Raw genomic sequence first — 22,226 nt, forward strand, 5'->3', positions numbered from 1 at the left:
TCTTGAACTCCTGACCTCAGGTGATCCACCCGTCTCGGCCTCCCAAAGTGCTAGGATTACAGGTGTGAGCCACCGCGTCTGGCCAATGTACTGGTATTTAATGTGCAGTTTGAGTTTTGTTTTTTGTTTGTTTGTTTGTTTTGAGATGGAGTCTTGCTCTTTTGCCTAGGCTGGAGTGAAGTGGTGTGATCTCGGCTCACTGCAACCTCCGCCTCCTGGGTTCAAGTGATTTTCCTCCCTCAGCTTCTCAAGTAGCTGAGATTACAGGCGCGAACCACCACGCCTGGCTAATTTTTTGTTTTTTTTTTTTTTTTTTTTTGAGACGGAGTCTCGCTCTGTCACCCAGGCTGGAGTGCGGTGGCCGGATCTCAGCTCACTGCAAGCTCCGCCTCCCGGGTTCACGCCATTCTCCTGCCTCAGCCTCCCGAGTAGCTGGGACTACAGGCGCCCGCCACCTCGCCCGGCTAGTTTTTTGTATTTTTTAGTAGAGACGGGGTTTCACCGTGTTAGCCAGGATGGTCTCGATCTCCTGACCTCGTGATCCGCCCGTCTCGGCCTCCCAAAGTGCTGGGATTACAGGCGTGAGCCACCGCGCCTGGCTAATTTTTTGTATTTTTAGTAGAGACAGGGTTTCACCATGTTGACCAGGCTGGTCTCGAACTCCTGACCTCAGGTGATCCACTTGCCTCTGCCTCCCAAAGTTCTGGGATTACAGGCGTAATCCCTGAGCCACTGCGCCCGGCCTGCAGTTTGAGTTTTGATACATATGTGCACCTGTATAACCACCACCATAATTAAGAATTAGAACATTTCCATTACCCCCAAATTTCTTCATATTCCTTTGTAGTCTCCCTTGCCTCTACCACTGTCCCTATTGCAATTTCTGGTCTATTTTATGTCACTCTAGATAAGTTTTTTTTTTTCTAGAATTTCATGTGAATGGAATCAGTACATCATGTGCTTCTTTTATATATTTACCTTCATTTTCTCAGTATACAGTTTTGTAATTCTTCCATGTTCTTGATTGTATCCATAGTTTTTCTTTTTCTTTTTCTTTTTTTGAGATGGAGTCTCGCTCTGAGTCTCACTCCCAGAGTGCAGTGGCATGATCTCGGCTTACTGCAACCTCCGCCTCCAGGGTTCAAGCGATTCTCCTGCCTCAGTCTCCTAAGTAGCTGGGCTTACAGGCATGCACCACCACGCCTTGCTGATTTTTGTATTTTTAGTAGAGACGGAGTTTCGCCATGTTGGTCAGGCTGGTCTCGAACTCCCGACCTCGCGGTCCGCCTGTGTCAGCCTCCTAAAGTGCTGGGATCACAGGTGTGAGCCACCACGCCTGGCCCAGTTTTTCTTTTTTTGTTCCCAATCAGTATTTTATTATATGGAAATACCAACATTTGCTTCCTGTTGATGAACATTTGGGTTATTTCCAGATTTAGACTGTTAAGAATAAAGTATCTATAAACATTCATGTTTTCTTTTATCCTGGGTAAATACTGGGTCACATAGTAAAAAGTAGAATTGCTGGTTCATAGGGTAAGTGCATATTAAATTTTACTTATTTATTATATTTTAATTTTTTTAGAGACTGAGGTCTCACCTAGGCTGGTCTTACCTAGGCTGGAGTACAGTTGTCATATAGCTCACTATACACTTGAACTCCTGAGCTCTGGCAATCCTCTCATTTCAGCCTCTTGAGTACCTCGGACAACAGATGCTTACTACCATGCCAGACTTTTATATAGAGATGGGGGTCTCACTATACTGCCCAGGCTGGTCTCAAACTCCTGACTTCAAGCCATCCTTCTGTTTCAGTGTCACAAGCACAAGCTACAGTGCCCACCACTAAGTTTATAGTAAACTGAAAACTGTATTTCCCTCCCTCCCTCCCTCCCTCCCTCCCTCCCTCCCTTCCTCCCTTCCTTGCTTTCTCTCTCTCTCTCTCTCTCTCTTTCTTTCTTTCTCTCTCTCCTTTCTTTCCTTTCCTTTCTTTTTTTTTTTTTTTTTTGTTTGAGATGGAGTCTCACTCTGTCACCCAGGCTGGAGTGCAGTGGTGTGATCTTGGCTCACTGCAAGCTCTGCCTCCCGGGTTCACGCCATTCTCCTGCCTCAGCCTCCCGAGTAGCTGGGACTGCAGGCGCCCACCACCACGCCCGGCTAATTTTTTGTATTTTTAGTAGAGACGGGGTTTCACCATGTTAGCCAGGATGGTCTTGATCTCCTGACTTAGTGGTCCGCCTGCCTCAGCCTCCCGAAGTGCTGGGATTACAGGCATGAGCCACTGCGCCCGGCCTCTTTCCTTTCCTTTCTTTCCTTTCTTTCTTTGCGACAGGGTCTCACTTTGTGGCCAGGCTGCAGTGCAGTGGCATGATCATGGCTCATTGCAGCCTCGACCTCCCAGGTTCAAGTGATCCTCCTGCGTCAGCCTCCTGAGTAGTGGGGACTACAGGCATGCACCACCATGCCTGGCTGACTTTAAAAAATTATTATTATTTTTTTGAGACAAAGTCTTGCTCTGTTGCACAGGCTGGAGTGCAGTGGCGTGATCTTGGCTCACTGCAGCCTCTGCCTACTGAGTTCAAGTGATTCTCCTGCCTCAGCCTCCTGAGAAACTGGGACTACGGGTACGTGCCACCACGCCCAGCTAATTTTTTGTCATTTTAGTAGAGGCGAGGTTTCGCCATGTTGGCCAGGATGGTCTTCATCTCTTGACTTTGTGAGCCACCTGCCTCAGCCTCCCAAAGTACTGGGATTACAGGTGTGAGCCACTGCACCCAGCCTCGTTTTTGGTTATTAAAAATAAAGCTGATGTGAATATTTGTGTATAAATCTTTGTATAAACGTTTACTTCTTTTTTTTTAAAAGACAAGATCTCTGTTGTCCAGACTAGAGTGCAGTGGCATGATCATGGCTCACTGCACTCACGAACTGCCGGGCTCAAGCAGTCTCTCACCTCAGCCTCCCAAATAGCTGGGACTACAGGCGCATGCAACTATGTCTGGCTACTTTTTGTATTTTTTTGTAGAGACAAGGTTTTGCCACGTTGCCCAGGCTGGTCTTGAACTCCTGGGCTCAAGCAGTTCTCCTGCCTTGGCCTCTCAAAGTGCTGAGATTACGGGCGTGAGCCACTATGCCTGGCCTGCTTTTATTTCTGTATTATAAATCCTGTTAGTGGGGTGGTTAGGTATATGGTAGGTGTCTATGCCTCACACCTGTAATCCTAGTAATGTGAGAAGTTGATGTGGGAGGATCACTTGAGTCCAGGAATTTGAGACCAGTATAGGCAACATAATGAAACTCTGTCTCCACAAAAAAATTTTAAAAAATTACCCTGGCATGGTGGCACAGGCCTGTAGTCTTAGCTACTCAGGAGGTTAAGGTGGGAGGATTGCTTGACCACAGGAGGTTGAGGCTGCAGTGAGCAGAGATCATGCCACTACTCTCTAGCCTGGGTCAGAGAGAGAGACCCTGTCTGGGGGAAAAAAAAAAATTTAGAAAACAACTGTCATGTTGGGCACAGTGGCTCACACCTGTAATCCCAGCACTTTGGGAGGCCAAGTTGGGTGGATCACCTGAGGTTGGGAGTTCGAGAGCAGCCTAACCAACATGGAGAAATCACGTCTCTCCTAAAAATACAAAATTCGCCCGGCGTGGTGGCGCATGCCTGTAATCCCAGGAGGCTAAGGCAAGAGAATCACTTGAAGTAGGGAGGCGGAGGTTGCAGTGTGCCGAGATCGCGTCATTGTACTCCAGCCTGGGCAACAAGAGTGAAACTCTGTCTCAAAAAAAAAAAAAAAAGAAAAGAAAACAACTGTCATACTATTTTCCAAAGTGGTTGAACCATTTTATATTCCTGCCAATGGTATATGAGAGTTCCACTTGTTCCATGTCCTTACTAACACTTGATATTGTCCTTACTAACACTTGATATAGTACTACTCTGTGTACCTCATTGTGATTTCAATTTACATTTCTTGAGAGACAGAGTATCTTGAGCATCTTTTCATGTACTGATTTGACACTTGCTTATCTTCTTTGTTGCAGTGTCTGAATATTTTGCCCATTTTTAAATGGGCTAAGATTCTTTTTTTTTTTTTTTGATATGGAGTCTCGCTCTGTGGCCCAGGCTGGAATGCGGTGGTGGGATATCGGCTCACTGCAACCTCCGCCTCCTGGGTTCACGCCATTCTCCTGCCTCGGCCTCTTGAGTAGCTGGGACTACAGGCACCTGCCGCCACGCCCGGCTAATTTTTTGTATTTTTAGTAGAGATGGGGTTTCACCATGTTAGCCAGGATTGACTCCATCTCCTGACCTCGTGATCTGCCCACCTCGGCCTCCAAAGTGCTGGGATTACAGGCATGAGCCACTGCGCCCAGCCTGAAATGGGCTCAGATTCTTATTGCCATTATCATATATGTGATTTGGAAATTTGTTTTCTTGCTCTGTGGACTACCTTTTCATTCTCTTTATAGTATCCCTCTAAGAACACATGTTAATTTGTATAAAGTCCACTTCTTCAGTGTTTTCTTTTACAGGTCATGTTTTTGGTGTCTATGAAATCTTGGCCTGGCTGGGCGAGGTGACTCTTGCCTGTAATCCTAGCACTTTGAGAGGCTGAGGTGGGTAGATCACTTGAGGCCAGGAGTGTGAGACTAGCCTGGTCAACAAGGCAAGACCCCACCTCTACACAAAATGTAAAAATTAGCCAGGTGTGGTGGCACAGCCTATAGTCCCAGCTACTTAGGAGGATGAGGTGGGGGATTGCTTGAACTTGGGTGGTTGAGGCTGCAGTGAGCCATGATTATGCCACTGCACTCCAGCCTAGGTGACAGAGTGAGACCTTGTCTCAAAAAAAATGTTTGCCAGCTGGGCTGATGGCTTACACCTATAATCCCAGCACTTTGGGAGGCTGAGGTGGGCAGATCACTTGAGGTCAGGAGTTCGAGACCAGTCTGGCCAACATGGCGAAACGCCGACTCTACTAAAATTACAGAAATTAGCTGGGCATGGTGGCGGGCACCTGTAATCCCACTACTTGGGAGACTGAGGCAGGAGAATCGCATGAACCCAGGAGGCGGAGGTTGCAGTGAGCCAAGATTGCGCCAGTGTACTCCAGCCTGGGCAACAGAGCAAGACTCCATTTGAAAAAAAAGAAAAAGAAAAATCTTTGCCTAACGCAAATCCTGCTATGTTGTTTCCTAGACTTCTTTTTTTTTTTTTTTCTTTTAAATAAGAGACCAGGTCTCGCTGTGCTGCCCTGGCTAGTCTTGAACTTGCGGGCTCAGGTGATCCTCACCCTCCTCTGCTTCCTGCATAGCTGGGACTCTGCTCTCAGTTATACTAGACTTTTTATTTTTATTTTTTTTGAGAGAGAGTCACTCTGTCACCCAGGCTGGAGTGCAGTGGTGTGATCTTGGCTCACTGTTAACATCTGACTCCTGGCCTCAAGTGATTCTCATGCCTTGGCCTCCCGAATAGCTGGAATTACAAGTGTGCGCCACCACACCCTGCAAATTTTTATATTTTTAGTAAAGATGGTGTTTTGCCATGTTGTCCAGCCTGGTCTCGAACTCCTAAGCTCAAAGTGACCCACCTGCCTTGGCCTCCCAAAGTTCTAAAATTATAAGCATGTACCACTGTGCCCAGCCTTTCCTAGATTTTTTTTTATAGTTTTAGGTTTTACATTTCGACCTATGATTTATCTTAAGCTAATTTTTCTATGTTGTTACAATATATGGAATGAAGTTTTATCCTCTTGTATGTACATATCCAATTAGCATCTTTATTTAAAAGCCTTCTCTTTCCATTGAATTGCCTTTGCAGTTGTAGTTGACTCTGTATGTGTGGTGCATTTCTGACTTTTTATGTTTCATTAACCTGTTTGTCTGTCATGGTGCCAATATGAGCCTGTCTTGATGGTTCGACTTCAGGACTTACTGTAAAGTCACTACAATGTAAATCCTCAAATTGTATTAGTATTTTTCAAAGTAGATCTGACTTTTCTAGGCCATTTGCATTTTCTTTTTTTTTTTTTTTTTTTGAGACGGAGTCTCGCTCTGTCCCCCTGGCTGGAGTGCAGTGGCCGGATCTTGGCTCACTGCAAGCTCCGCCCCCCAGATTCACGCCATTCTCCTGCCTCAGCCTCCTGAGTAGCTGGGACTACAGGTGCCCGCCACTGCGCCCAGCTAATTTTTTGTATTTTTAGTAGAGATGGGGTTTCACTGTGTTAGCCAGGATGGTCTCGATCTCCTGAACTTGTGATCCGCCCACCTCGGCCTCCCAAAGTGTTGGGATTACAGGCGTGAGCCACCGCGCCCGGCCTGGCCATTTGCATTTTCATAAGAATTTTAGACTAGGCACAGTGGCTCACACCTGTAATCCCAGCAATTTGGGAGGCCAAGGCAGGTGGATCACCTAAGGAGGAGTTTGAGTCTAGCCTGGCCAACATGGTGAAACCCCGTCTCTACTAAAAATACAAAAAGTTGTTGGGCATGGGGCGTCGTGGTGCACACCTGTAATCCCAGCTACTCAGGAGGCTCAGGCAGGAGTCTCTGGGAGGCAGAGGTTGCAGTCAGCTAAGATGATGCCACTGCATGTACTCCAGCCTGCGCGACAGAGCAAGACTCTGTCTCAAAAAAAAAAAAGAAGAAGGACACCTCGTCAATTTCAACATAAAAGCCTTGTGGGATTTTAACAGGGATTGAGTTGAATCTATAGATCAATTTGGGGAGAATTGGTGTCTTAGCAGTATTGAGTCTTCTGACCCATGAGTCCTTATTTCTCTCTATTTTAGTCTAATTTAATTACGTTCAGTATTGTTTTGTAGTTTTCAGTATATAGATTTTGGACATCTTTTGTCAGAGTTATTCTTTTTGTTTTATTGAAAGAGTCTCGCTGTGTCGCCCAGGCTGGAGTACAGTGGTGCTCAGTGAAACATCTGCCTCCTGGGTTCAAGCGATTCTCCTGCCTCAGCCTCCCAAGTAGCTGGGATTACAGGCGTCCACCATGTCCCCAGCTTATTTTTATATTTTTAGTAGAGACAAGGTTTTGCCATGTTGACGAGGCTGGTCTCAAACTCCTGACCTCAATTGATCTGCCCGCCTCAGCCTCCCAAAGTGCTGGGCTTACAGGCGTGAGTCACTGTGCCTGGCTGATTTTTTTTTTTTTTTTTTTTTTGAGACAGTCTTGCTCTGTCACCCAGGCTGGAATGCAGTGGCACAATCTTGGCTCAGTGTAGCCTCAGCCTTCTAAGTAGGTGGGATTACAGACCTGCGCCACCACACCCAGCTAATTTTTATACTCTTAGGAAAGACAGGGTTTCACCATGTTGGCCAGGATAGTCTTGAACTCCTGGCCTCAAGTGGTCTGCCCACCTTGGCCTCCCAAAGTGCTGGGATTACAGGCATGAGCCACTGTATCTGGCCCTGTTTGATTTTTTTAGTGCTATTATAAATGGAATTTTATAAAAATTTCAGTATTTGATTTTTCCTTGCTAATTTATAGAAATACATTTCATGGGCCGGATGCAGTGGTTCATGCCTGTAATCCCAGCACTTTGGGAGGCTAAAGAGGATCACCTGAGGTCAGGAGTTCGAGACCAGCCTGGCCAACATGGTGAAACCCCATCTGTACTAAAAAATACAAAAATTAGCCACGTGCGGTGGCACACACCTATAATCCCAGCTACTTGGGAGGCTGAGGCAAGATAATTCCTTGAACCTGGGAGGCGGAGGTTGCAGTGAGCCAAGATTGCGCCATTGCACTCCAGCCTGGGCGACAAAGTGAGTCTCTGTCTCAAAAAAAAAAAAAAGAAAAGAAAAGAAATACCTTTCATGTGTAATTTTATGTTTTATCTTGTAATTTTTCTTTTTTTTTTTTTTTGAGACGGAGTCTCGCTCTGTCGTCCAGGATGGAGTGCAGTGTCCGGATCTCAGCTCACTGCAAGCTCCGCCTCCCGGATTTACGCCATTCTCCTGCCTCAGCCTCCCGAGTAGCTGGGACTACAGGCGCCCGCCACCTCGCCTGGCTAGTTTTTTGTATTTTTTAGTAGAGACGGGGTTTCACCGTGTTAGCCAGGATGGTCTCGATCTCCTGACCTCGTGATCCGCCTGTCTTGGCCTCCCAAAGTGCTGGGATTACAGGCTTGAGCCACCGCGCCCGGCCTATCTTGTAATTTTTCTAAATTTACTTAATTTTAATAGCATTTTTGTAGATACCATGTTTCCTACTTAGACAGTCATTTCACCTGTGAATAAAGATGTTATATTTGTTTCAAATGAATGCCTTATTTTATATTCTTGCTTTATTGCACTAGCTAGAATCTCTAGTATGATGTTGAATGCCAGTAGTGAGATCAGACATTCTTGCCTTATTTTTTACTATAGAGGAGAAAGTATCCAGTCTTTCATTATTAAGTGTGATGTTAGCTGTAGGCTTTTTGTGGATGTCATTTATTACATTAAGGAAATTCTTCTATTCCTCTTTGCCTAAGAGTTCTCATTAGGAATGAATTTTGAATTTTGTTGAATACTTTTTAAATCTATTGGAACGATCATAAGATTTTCCTGTTTTTATTTGTATTAATATGGTGAATAACATTGGTTAAATTTGGCTAGGCGTGGTGGTTCACGCCTGTAATCCCAGCATTTTGGGAGGCTGAGGCGGGCGGATCACCTGAGGTCAGGAGTTCGAGACGAGACTGACCAACATGGAGAAACCCCATCTCTACTAAAAATACAAAATTAGCTGGGCGTGGTGGCACTTGGCTGTAATCCCAGCTACTCGGGAAGCCGAGGCAGGAGAGTCGCTTGAACCCAGGAGGTAGAGGTTGCAGTGAGCCAAGATTGCACCATTGCACTCCACTGGGCAACAAGAGTGAAACTCCATCTCAAAAAATAAAAATAAAAAACATTGGTTAAATTTTAAATGTTAAATCAATATTACATTCCTGATATAAACTCTACTTGGTCATGATGTATTTTTTTATAGTGCTGAAATTGATTTTAAAAGTTTTTTCTAATTTTTGCATCTGTATTCCTGGGCTATTTTGGTCTGTATTGTTCTGTTCTTACATCTGTAACCATAACAGGTCTGTTGTCTGATGCACACAGCAAGTCAATAACAGAGACACTGGGTTGCTGCAGAGAAGGAATTTAATTATAGGGCCTTCAAACAAAGAGATGAGAGGAAACCTCAAATCTGTCTTCCCAAAGAGTTGAGACCATGGCTTTTAAGGATTATGGAGTGGGCTGAAGTATTAAGATCATTGATTTGTCAAAGAATGCTGGGTGAAATCATGCGTTGGGAAGATGTACAAGCAGTATTCTCATGCTAATTTTGTTCCTCTGTGGGGATCTTTAAACTGGTTGGCTTCAGCTGTTCCACTGTGCTTAAGCAACTCTTGATTTTTAAAAAAAAAATTTTGTGGAAATGGTCTCATGATGTTGCCCATTCTGGTCTCAAACTCCTAACCTAAAGCAATCCTCCTGCCTAGGCCTCACAAAGCACTGGGTTGATAAGCATGAGCTACTGAGACTGTCCTGCTTAAGCGACTCTTTTTTTTTTTTTTTTTTGAGACAGCATCTCACTCTATCACCCAGGCTAGAGTACAGTGGCATGGTATCAGCTCATTATCACCTCTGCTTCCCTAGCTAAAGTGATTCTCCCTGCCTCAGCCTCCCGAGTAGCTGGGATTACAGGTGCCCGCCACCACGCCCAGCTAATTTTTGTATTTTTTAGTAGAGACAGGGTTTCCCAGTGTTGCCCAGGCTGGTCCTGAACTCGTGATCCACCTGTCTCAGCCTCCCAAAGTGCTGGGGTTACAGATGTGAGCCACCACACCTAGCCTTAAGCAATTCTTAAACAAAAGCTTTAAGTTTCTAATTTCAGAAATTCTATCTGTAGGAACAATGGGGATTCCGATGGTCAGTATCTAGTGTTAGTGACTTTCTGTTACAAAGAAGTGAGTCAGCCAGGTGTGGTGGCTCACGTCTGTAATCCCAGCACTCTGGGAAGCTGAGGTGGGGGGATGACAAGGTCAGGAGTTCAAGACCAGCCTGGCCAATATGGTGAAACCCTGTCTCTACAAAAAATAGAAAAATTAGCCGAGCATGGTGGTAGGTGCCTGTAGTTCCCAGCTACCCAGGAGGCTGAGGCAGGAGAATTGCTTGAACCCAGGAGGTGGAGGTTGCAGTGATGCGAGATCGTACCACTGCACTCCAGCCTGAGTGACAGAGCGAGACTCCATCTCAAAAAAAACCCAAAAAAACAAAAAAACAAAACAAGTGAGTCGAAGTGCAGTATAATTAATGCTTAATTATAATTGTATTTTTGTCCAGAATTCTGTTTAACCCTGTGAGAATGGTTTCATATCCTTGCCTTGTTTTGGTATCTGAGTAATGATGGCCTTATAGAATAGATTAGGAAATAATTGCTTCCCCTTCCATTTTCTGGAATAGTGTGCATAGAAATGGTATTTTTTCTTTCTTTCTTTCTTTTTTTTGAGACAGTCTTGCTCTGTCACCCAGGCGGGAGTGCAGTGGCGCAATCTTGGCTCACTGCAAGCTCCGCTTCCCGGGTTCATGCCATTCTCCTGCCTCAGCCTCCCGAGTAGCTCGGACTACAGGCATGCGCCACCACACCTGGCTAATTTTTTGTATTTTTAGTAGAGACGGGGTTTCACTGTGTTAGCCAGAATGGTCTCCATCTCCTGACCTCGTGATCCGCCTGCCTCGGCCTCCCAAAGTGCTGGGATTACAGGCATGAGCCACTGTGCCCGGCCAGAAGTGGTATTTTTTTCTTTAAGTGTTTGTTAGAATTTACCTCTGGATATAAGCTTTCTTTGTAAGATGGTTTTTAAGCAAAAATTAGACTTCTTTAGTAGCTATAGGGCTACTCATGTTACCTATTTCTCCTTGAATGATCTTTGGTTGTTTATATCTTTCAAGGAATTTGTCCATTTTATCTATGAATTATCAAAGTTAACAAATTGTTGTAAATTTTTTCTAATATTCCCTTATACATTTAACATATTTTATTATGATAGGACTTATCTTATTACCTATTGTGGTAATTTGTTTTCTTGTCTTTTTCTTGAGTGCCCTGGCTAGAGATGGTCAGTTTTCTTGAGAGCTGCTTTTTCTTTCTCTGTTCTTTTTGTTTTTTATTGCATTGATTTCCACCCTGATCTTTTACTTTTCTGCTTTTTTATGGTTTAATTTGTTCTTCTTCTTCTTGTTTTTTCTTTTGAGACAGAGTCTTGCTCTGTCACCCAGGCTGGAGTACAGTGGTGTGATCTTGGCTCACTGCAGCCTCCACCTCCTGGGTTCAAACGATTCTCCTGCCTCAGTCTCCTGAGTAGCTGAGATTATAGGGACATGCCACTGTGCCTGGCTAATTTTTGTATTTTTAGTAGAGACGGGGTTTCTCCATGATGGTCAGGCTGGTCTCAAACTCCTGACCTCATGATCTGCCTGCCTCAGCCTCCCAAAATGCTGGGATTACAGGCATGAGCCCCTGTGCCCGGCCTGCTCGTCTTTTTAACAGATTTCTTGAGGTGGAAGCTAAGGTCATATAATTGAGATTTTTCTTATTTTCTTATTTTATTTATTTATTTATTTTTAGATGGATTCTCGCTCTGTTGCTCAGGCTGGAGGGCAGTGGTATGATCTCAGCTCATTATAACCTCCACCTCCCGGGTTCAAAGGATTCTCCTGCCTCAGCCTCCCAAGTAGCTGGGATTATAAACATACACTACCATGCCTGACTAATTCTTGTATTTTTAGTAGAAACTGGGTTTCACCATGTTGGTCAGGCTGGTCTCAAACTCCTGGCCTCAAGCGATCCACCCACCTCGGCATCCCAAAGTTCTGGGATTACAGGCATGAGCCGCTGCATCCAGCCCTTATTTTCTAATACAAGATTTTATTGTAAAAACATCCCTCTAATACTTTATCTGCATGTCACAAAGTTTGATGTAGTTTTTTTTTTTTTTTTTAATTTCAGGATGGAGTCTTCTCCTCCCTAAGTGCTGGGATTACAGGTGTGAACCACCATACCCATTTTTATTCAGTTCAAAATACCTTTTGAGGGCCGGGTGCAGTGGCTCACACCAGTTAATTCCAGCACTTTGGGAGGCCCAGGCTAGTGGATCACCTGAGGTCAGGAATTTGAGACCAGCCTGACCAACATGGCGGATCCCCATCTATACTAAAACTACAAAAGTTAGCTGGGTATGGTAGGGCACACACCCGTAATTTCAGCTGCTCGGGAGGCTGAGGCATGAGAATCGCTTGAACCTTGGTGGTGGAGGTTGCAGTGAGCTGAGATCAAGCCATTGTGCTCTGACCTGGGCAACAGAGCAAGACTCCCTCTCCAAAAAGAAACAAACACACCTTTTAATTTCTTTATTTCTTTTTTTTTTTTTCCCAGACGGAATTTTGCTCTTGTCCTCTAGGCTGGAGTGCAGTGGGAGCAATCGCAGCTTATTGCAACCTCCGCCTTCTGGATTCAAGTGATTCTCCTGCCTCAACCTCCCTAGGGGCTGGGATTATAGCCATGTGCCACCATGCCTGGCTAATTTTTGTGTTTTTAGTAGAGACGAGGTTTCACCATGTTGGCTAGGCTGGTCTTGAACTCCTGACCTGAAGTGATCTGCCCATCTCGGCCTCCCAAAGTGCTGGGGTTACAGGCATGAGCCTCCATGCCCGTCCTGATTTCTTGTTTTTTGGATTATTTCTAATTGTGTTGGTTCCCAAATATTTGGAGATTTTCTGCATATTTTCTGTTATTGATTTGTGATTTAATTCCATTGTGGTCATGAAGCATACATTGTATGAGGTTGAGACTTATTTCATGTCCCAGATTATTGTCTTTTTTTGCTAATGTTTTGTGTACACTTGAAAAGAATGTGTATTCCAGCCAGTGTGGTGGCACACGCTTGTAATCCCAACACTTTGGAAAGCTGAGGTGGGAGGATCCCTGGAGGCCAGAAGTTTGAGACCAGCCCAGGCAATAGCCAGACCTCATCTCTACCGAAAATTTAAAAATCAGCCGCACACGGTCGTGGGCATCTGTAGTCCCAGCTACTCAGAAGGCTGAAACGGGAGGATTGCCTGAGCTCAAGAGGTCAAGGCTACAGTGAGCCATGATCATGCCACTGTACTCCAGCCTGGGTGACAGAGAAAGACCCTGTCTCTGGAGTATCCTGTTAGGTCAAGTTGGCTTATAATTTTATACCAATCTTCTATATCCTTACTCATTTTAATTTTATTCTATCAATGATCTATTATTGAGAGTAGATTCCAACTTTAATTTTGGATTTGTATATATGTTCTTGCTTTGTTTCCTCATGCTTTCTCAGACTCTGTTTTTAGGTGCATAAACACTTAGGATTGTTACCTCTTAAGGAGTTGAGCCTTTGTTACTATGAAACAACCCCTTTTAAACCTGATAATATTCTTTGTGTAAAATTTACTTTGATATTAATAGGACCAGCCCCAACTTTCTTTTATTTAATGTTAGCATGGTATGCTTTTTTCCAGCCTTTTGCTTTTAACCTGTTTATGTTCTTGTATTTAAAATGCATTTCTTGTAGGTAGTATATGATTTTGTTATGCTTTTTAAATATAATCTGACACTCTGCTCTTTAGGGTGTTCAGACCACTTACATTTAATGTGATTATTGATACAATTGGACTTAAATCTACTATCTTGCTTTTTGATTTCTGTTTGTCTCATCAGGCCTTTTTTTGTGTGTGTGTATATGTGTCAGTCTATCTTCAAGTGATTTTATACCTTCCTTTTCTACTGTATAAGACCCTATTGTCATTATACTTGCATTTCTCCCCTCATAGAATCTGTATTATTGTTGTTTATGTTTTACTTCCACATAAAGTATAAAGTGGCGGTGGCGGTGAGGGTGGTGATGAGTGGAGGGGAGGGTTGGGAGGGGGGGTGGGAGCAGTAAAGGGGGCGGGGGCGGGAGTGGCACAATATTGTTACTATTTTTTATTTAAACCATCTATTATCTTTTAGGCTGGGTGCAAAGGTTCATACCTATAATCCTAGCACTTTGGGAGTCCGAGGAAGGAGGATCACTTGAGTCCAGGAGTTTGAGACCAGCCTTGGCAACATAGTGAGACCCTGTCTCTATAAAAAATAAAAAAATGATCTGAGTGTGGTAATACGTACCTGTGGTCCCAGCTGCTCAGGAGGCTGAGGTGGAAAAATAGCTTGAGCCCCAGAGGTCTTGGCCTCAGTGAGCCATCATCACTCTACTGCACTCCAGTCTGGGTGGCAGTGAGACCCTGTCTCTAAATAAATAAACACACAGTTTGTTATCTTTACTTTTTTTTGAGACAGAGTCGTGCTCTGTCACTCAGACTGGAGTGCAGTGGTGCAGTCTTGGCTCACTGCAACCTCCACTTCCCTGATTCAAGCAATTCTCCTGCCTCAGCCTCCGGAGTAGCTGGGATTACAAGTGCCTGCCACCACGCCTGGCTAATTTTTTTTTTTTTTTTGTATTTTTAGTGGAGACAATCTGGAACTCCTGACCTCAGGTCATCCACCCACCTCCACCTCCCAAAGTGCTGGGATTACAGGTGTGATCCACTGCACCTGGCCCATTTTACTATTATCTGGAGGACTTGAATATTTCTTTTAGTACTTTGAAAAAATCTTTATTTTGCCTTTCCTTTTTTATTTTTTAAAGTGTTTTTGCCAGCTATAGAATTCTAGGTTGAGGACCTTGCCCCCACTGTCTGCCAGCTTGCATTGTTTCTGATACGTACATTGTTGTCATTCTTTTCTTTGTTTATATGTAAAATGTCCTTTTTTTTTTTTGGCTGCTTTTAAGTTTTTTTTTTTAATCATGCTTTTAATCTGTTCAGTTATGATATGTTCTGCTGTAGTTCTCTTTATCTTTCTCGTGCTTGGGGTTTGTTCAGCTTCTTGAAACTTTGGACTTATAGTTTCCATCAAATTTGAGAAACTGTTACTCACTTTTTTTTTTTTTTACCCTCTTCTCCCCTTTTCTCGTCTTCTTCAAGGACTCCAATTACATGTATATTAGGCCCCTTAAAGTTGTCCCAGAGTTCACTAATGTTCTGTTCTTTCTTTTTTTTTTTCTTTTTTTTTTGGCGGGGGGTGGATCTTATATTGTATTGCTCCATTTTGGATGGTTTGTATTGCTGTGTCTTCAGGTTCACTAATCTGTTGTTCTGCGATGTCTAATCTGCTATTACACATTTAATATATATTTTTATGTTAGACATGTTTTTATAAAAATTTGATAATGCTTATATATTTATTAATTAAACAGATACTTATTAACTTCTATGTTCCTGGCATGAGATTTGACAATTTGTTCTTTATTAATGACAAAGAGTTTTAGTAGAAAGATGAGGGTAAAAGACTAGTTGTACTAGGTTCAAAAGATACCAGAGTAAGTGTCTTTTGAAGCATTTACTGTAAAAAGGAACAGAGAATGTGGTACCAAGAACTGTATGGTCTTGGTATGTCAGGGGAGTGTTTTTATAAGATGAAGATATTTTGTTATTTTTATAATGCTGATAGTTTAGTAGAAAGGGAAAAACAAATGATCCATGGGAAAGAGAGGAGGTGACCTTAGGAGATCTTCACAAGAGCAATTAAGATTCAGTGTCCACGTAGAGGAGAGTAGCTTTAGAATAGAGCACCACTACTTCATTGGCACCAGAGGGAAGCAGAGAATATGGGTATAGTTAGGGATAGCTTGGGAGATTTTCCAGTGATAGTTTGGAGAATATTAAAGATTTTGATTGCCTTTGCACTTATTCACCATGTTTGGAACAACCTCCAGCAGTGTTCTTGACACTGGAGATAGAACACTGTATAATTTAAATGTTCTTGCTCTAAGATGGGTATTTAAAGAACATAGGAAAATGCTGTGCCAATACTTTGAATAGTTCTGGCACAAAGTAGCTGTTCAATGAATGTTTGTTAACTGAATTTGGATATATATACTCAAGTAACAGTGTTTAGATTTTGGTGTTTGTGAGACACCTCAGCTACTGACTGATTGTCGCTAAGGTGGGTTGCTTCTTACTGATAGCTTATCTCATTCTCCGAATTTAAGTTGGTGCAACTTCATGTGTAATATAGCTAAAAGCTCTGTGTGATACTTTAATAGGTACTTACTCTCCATGTGCACTAGCTATATGTACCAAGTTCAATGAGAGGACTGAGAAAGGAGAAAGTTGTTATATCTAGGGAATTTGGGTTTAGCATCCTACAGGAGGTGACACCAATTAGAGTTTAAAGGAGAAGTAGAGGAGTGTTAGCAAGATGTGGGAAGATAAGGAACACATCAGAAAACACTTTACACCATTGATGAGTCTGAAAGAGCACTTCACAGGTGGCAAATGGTGCTAAGTTTAGGATCATTTTGGGGAGCTGGTTTAGTGTATTCATCTCTCTCCTTGAATTGGTCCCATTTAAAAACAAAAACAATTCAATCCCTCTGTTCCATGTGATTCCTCAGTCATTCCTTTGGTTTAGAACAAAACTTACTAAATATTGATTCATATTTGCTATTTTTCCCTGGTATTTTGCTGGATGCTATAAGGAAGTGTGAAACAAGAAATGTGTTTTGCCTATACCAAATATTTGCTTGTAGAAAGCAGTAATACAAAAGAAAGCAATAGGAATTATTTATTAGTGTTTAATTGGATGTGTAGTTGTGTGCATCACACTTAGACATACGTTGTCTTCTCTTTGTATTCTGTTCTTTACTTAGAACCTCTTTACCTAGGTGCTTCACAAATCTTTATCTTATCATCTCCTCTTCCCCGTCTCCTTCCCTCTTTTTCTTGCCCTTCCACATGCCACTGTTGATACGGTGGCTGCTTTAACAGGAATTACAAAAAGGGACCCAGGACAAGGCAAGAGTAATGGTACAAGTGCAGTTTATGCACAGTTGCAGTATTGGAACAATGATGTTAAAGCCAGAAATGTCTGGAACTGTGGAATATCTTCAACTCGGTTATAGAATCATGCTCTGTACAATATATTCTGTAATGAAATGAGGAATGAATCTGAATATTTTTTACACTAACATAGAAGTTGTTTCGTGATATCAGTTATTCGACTTAAAAATGAGTTAGACACCTCTCTCTTTTTATCTCTCTCACACACAGACACACACACATACACACACACACATGCATACCACCACCAAATATGCTATATGTGTCTTTTCATAATGTATTTTTAAAAAAATAATTAAACCCCCCTCTCTCTTCAGAGTAAAGATGATGTTGGCCGAGTGTGGTGGCTCACACCTGTAATCCCAGCACTTTGGGAGGCCGAGGCGGCTGGATCACCTGAGATCAGGAGTTCAAGACCAGCCTGGCCACCATGGTGAAACCCCATCTTTACTAAAAATACAAAAATTAGCTGTGTGTGGTGACATGCACCTATAATCCCAGCTACTTAGGAGAATCACTTGCGGCCCAAGAGACGGAGTTTGCAGTGAGCAGAGATCACGCCATTGCACTCTAGCCTGGGCAACAAGTATGAAACATCCTATAGGAGTATGAAACTCCGTCTCAAAAAAAAAAAAAAATGATGTTTTAACAATGAATGAAGTAACTGCTTCCCTAAAAAATATACTTGAGTGGCTGGGCACGGTGGCTTACGCTTATAATCCCAGCACTTTGGGAGGCCAAGATGGGTGGATCACGAGGTCAGGAGTTCGAGACCAGCCTGGCCAACACAGTGAAACCCTGTCTCTACTAAAAATACAATAATTAACTGGGCTTGGTGGTGGGTGCCTGTAATCCCAGCTACTTGGGAGGCTGAGGCAGGAGAATCGCTTAAATCTGGGAGCTGGAGGTGGCAGTGAGCCAAAATCACGCCACTGCACTCTAGCCTGGGTGACAGAAGTAGATTCTGTCTCAAAAATATATATATATATGTGTGTGTGTGTGTGTATCTATAGTGTATAGATATATATACAAGTGTATATATATATATACACACACACACACACACACACACACGAGCTAGGAAAATAACACTTAAAAAATAATATTGTCGTCGTTTATGTATTTTTAGTTTTTTGTTACCAAAAACCACAGTTCTAATGTGCAAACTTTAAAGAGCTGAAAAAAATTGCTATTCAGTGGTTTGAACCTATTTGCTAAAAAGATTAAAATGCAACCTTCTAATTTATTTTCCTAAATGATTTACACCAGGGAACATGGAAATCTAATTCAACTTCAATAGAATCCTTTACATAATTAATGTATAGGGCTGAAATTTTGTTACTGTGATTTAATAAACATAGTATTTCTTCCATGAGTATAACTATATCTTTGTGGCATCTAATGAAACCAGATATCAAAAGTAAGTCCATCTTAGTGTCATACCTTTGAAGCATTATATTTTTGTGTGTTAGAAAGGTTTTGTTGTCTTTCGTAAATATAATTTAAAAATTACTCTAAAAATGGTATTTAATTTTTGTTATGCCTTTAAAATTACAGTATTTATACATATGTTAAGTAGTAATGCATATTCTATACATATTTTGAAGATACAAATGGAAAAATTTCTTAGTAATGGAGTATATGATTAAAAAAAAAGCTTGAAGACAAACTTTCAGCTGTAGTTACCTCCTACTGATACTACTCCAGTAACCTCATTTTGTATCCTTAACTCCATTCTAGCTTTCTTAAAGCTGTTATCCACTTAGTAGGTGAGATGGTCTTCACAATATGCAGATGTAGTTGTGTAACTCTCCTACTTAATAAGCTACACACACACAGATCTTTAATATGGCCTATAAGGTCTGTAAACCATGTGATCTAGCATTTTAGGTCTTCAGTCTCATGTCTCACCACTCTTCCACCTTTACTTTTTCCTCTCTGTGGGCTGCCTTTAAGTTCCTTGTACCAGCCATGGTCTTCCCTTTAAGCTGGACTTGACACATGTTTTCTCTCTCCCTGCAGCACTTAGCCTATCTCTTCCTTTCCCAGTTTATTTCCTATATATCCTTCAAATTTCAGTCTGAATGGCAGTTCCTCAGGGAAGCCTTTGCTCATCTTCCTGGCTAGATCATACACATAGACACACACACGCACACACGCACACAGGTATACATGCATGCACAGTTACAAACTCTTAATATAATTCTGTGTATTTGCCCTTCATTGTATTTATTACAGTTGCCATTTTACTTGGATTTGTGTGAGTGCTTACAAAGGTAGTCATTACTGACATTCAAATAGGGGTTAAGCTCCTTGGGGGCAGGGCCCTTGTCAGTTTTTGCTTATTGTTTTCTCAGTACTTTGATACACGGCTAAGTGTGATGCCAGAGAGTTTGGGTTTCATCCCTAGGAAAAAACAAAAAGTCATCGGAGGTTCTGCGAAAAATAGGAGAACAGTGATGACACATACTAAGACTTGGGCTGTAGAAGGGTAAATTGGAGGCTGTAGTTGAGTAAAGAAAAGAGACTAGAGCTAGGAAGATCCATTAGAAGGCCATTGTAGGTAAAAAAGATGAGGACCTGAAGTCTTTCCAGTTCAGACAGTCTTGCCTTTGGTTGGTGGGTGTTTAAGAGACAGAATCCAGTAGTGTTTGGGGACCTGCTGACTATTGTCAGATATAAGACAAAGAAATCAGAGATTATTTGGAATATGGGGCTATTAACTTTTAGGCCATTTATCAAGTAAATGAATATAAGACAATAAACAATTCAAGGGGTTAATACATCTTCATTTTATTTTATTTTTATTATTTGTACAGATAGGATCTTGGTATGTTGCCCAGGCTGGTCTTGAACTCCTGGCCTCAAGTGATCCTCACTGCTTAGCCTCCCAAAGTATTGGGATTACATGCGTAAGCCACCACACCCATCCTGGAATCTTCATTTTAAACAAAAGTCACAAAAGTGACCTCTTGCCCACTGCTCTATTTACAGTTTTTTAACAGCAGTACTGAGATGTGATTCACTTACCATGTAATTCACCCACTTCAAGTGTAGAGTTCAGTAGTTTTGAGTTTGTAAATCATCAACTCAAAAAGAAACTGTACCCTTTAACTGTTTTCCCTTTTTCCGTCTATCTTCCTTCCTAGCCTTAAGCAACCACTAATCTCTTCTATGTCTATAATTTCCCTGTTCTAAACATTTTATATAAATAGAATAACGTAGTATATGGTCTTTTGTGACAAGATTCTTTCACTTAACATTATGTTTTCAAGATTCACCTAAGTTGTAGCATGTAACCGTACTTCATTCCTTTTTATGTCCAAATAATACTCCAGTATATGGATATATATCACATTTTGTGTATACGTTTATCAGCCGATGGACATTTGAGTTGTTTCCACTTTTTGGCTATTATGAATAATGTTGCTATAAACACTTATATAGAAGTGTTTGTGTGGACGTTTACATTTTGTTTGGTTATATACCTAACAGTGGAATGGCTGGGTCATGTGGTAATTCTGTGTTAACTTATTTGAGGAACTGCCAGAATGTTTCCAAAGCAGCTGTACCATTTCACATTCTCACCAGGGTTCTGATTTCTCCACATCCTTGTCAACACTTGTTACATTTGTCTTTTTGATTCTAGTCATCCTAGTGGGTGAGAAGTAGTATCTCATTGTAGGTTTGATTTGTATTTCCGTGATGACGGGTGTGAGACATCTTTTCATCTGCTTATTGGCCATTTATATGTCTTCCTTGGGTAAATGTTTATTCAGGCCCTTTTCCTGTTTTTTAATTGGATTGTCTTGTTATTGAATTGTAAGAGCTCTTTATAGTATATTGTGGATACCAGCCCCCTATCAGATACATCATTTGCAAATATTTTCTCCCATTCTGTGAGTTGTCTTTTCACTTTTTTGATAGCAGCCTTTGAAGCACAGAAGTTCTTAATTTTGATTAAGTCCAGTTTATCTTGCCAAATCCCAGGTCATTTAGATTTGGCATTGTGTTTTTTTCCTAAGGATTTTATAGCTCTAGCTTTTACATTTATAGGTCTTTGGTCCATTTTGAGTTTTTTTTTTTTTTTTTTAAATGATGTAATATAAAGTCCCAGCTTTATTTTGCCCATGGCTATTCAGTTCCCCCAGCACCATTGTTAAAAAGACTATTCTTTCCCATATAATGGTCTTGGCATCCTCTTGGAAAATCCGTTGAGTATAGAAAGAGGTTTTTAATGTTTTTTTAACAGCAAAACTATATTGTTCTTTCACAGACAGTTCTGTAACTAAAGGAAGAGTATGCTTATTTTTAAGTAGGCTTTTAGGAATATTTGTGTAATTTTAGTGCTATGTCTTGTACCCAGATTTAATTTTGAGAAATGCATAGTGTACACACATGGAACAGCTGTTCTGGTCGTGAAAATTGAGTTTGGAAAGCCATATTTCACTGAGGGTGACATTTTGACTTCTTTTTATTGGCACTTCCTGAGTGCCAGACACTATGCTGTTACAAGGCTTACATGGAAGTAAATGACCATCTCTTCCTCATGTTGCTAATGTATATAAAATATTGGGAGCAGGGAGAAGGAGGGATTAAAATGACATGGAAATATCCATATGGGTTTTTTTAGTCCATAAAAGTGGTATGCTTTTCTTTTTTTGAGATGGAGTCTCGTGCTGTTGCCAGGCTGGAGTGCAGTGGTGTGATCTCGGCTCACTGCGACCTCCGCCTCCCAGGTTCAAGCAGTTCTCCTGCCTCAGCCTCCCGAGTAGCTGGGACTACAGGTGCACGCCACCATGCCCAGCTAATTTTTGTATTTTTCGTAGAGATGGGGTTTCACCGTGTTAGCCAGGATGGTCTTAATCACCTGACCTCATGATCCACCAGCCTCGGCCTCCCAAAAAAGTGGTATACTTATAATGGATAAACGTATACAGCTATTTTTACTTAGTACACTGTCTTCAGTATTACCTTTAGTTTTAAATGAAGTGTTTTCTTAAGACCAAGAATTTTAAATTGAATTTATTTATTTATTTATTTATTTATTTATTTTTATTTTTTTTTTTGAGACGGAGTCTCGCTCTGTCGCCCAGGCTCGAGTGCAGTGGCCGGATCTCAGCTCACTGCAAGCTCCGCCTCCCAGGTTTACGCCATTTTCCTGCCTCATTTTCCGAGTAGCTGGGACTACAGGCGCCCGCCACCTCGCCCGGCTAGTTTTTTGTATTTTTTAGTAGAGACGGGGTTTCACCGTGTTAGCC

At 42.0% G+C, this 22,226-nt stretch overlaps 1 protein-coding gene across 4 annotated transcripts in view; it reads left to right on the plus strand.

Annotated features, from left to right (window-relative positions):
* The window catches only part of AFF4 (ALF transcription elongation factor 4), an 89,912-nt gene that overhangs the window by 36,999 nt on the left and 30,687 nt on the right, over window positions 1-22,226 (plus strand). The gene's annotated exons all lie outside the window — the stretch shown is intronic.

This window comes from Macaca thibetana, chromosome 6 (assembly GCF_024542745.1).
Source record: "Macaca thibetana thibetana isolate TM-01 chromosome 6, ASM2454274v1, whole genome shotgun sequence".
Lineage (NCBI taxonomy): Eukaryota > Metazoa > Chordata > Mammalia > Primates > Cercopithecidae > Macaca > Macaca thibetana.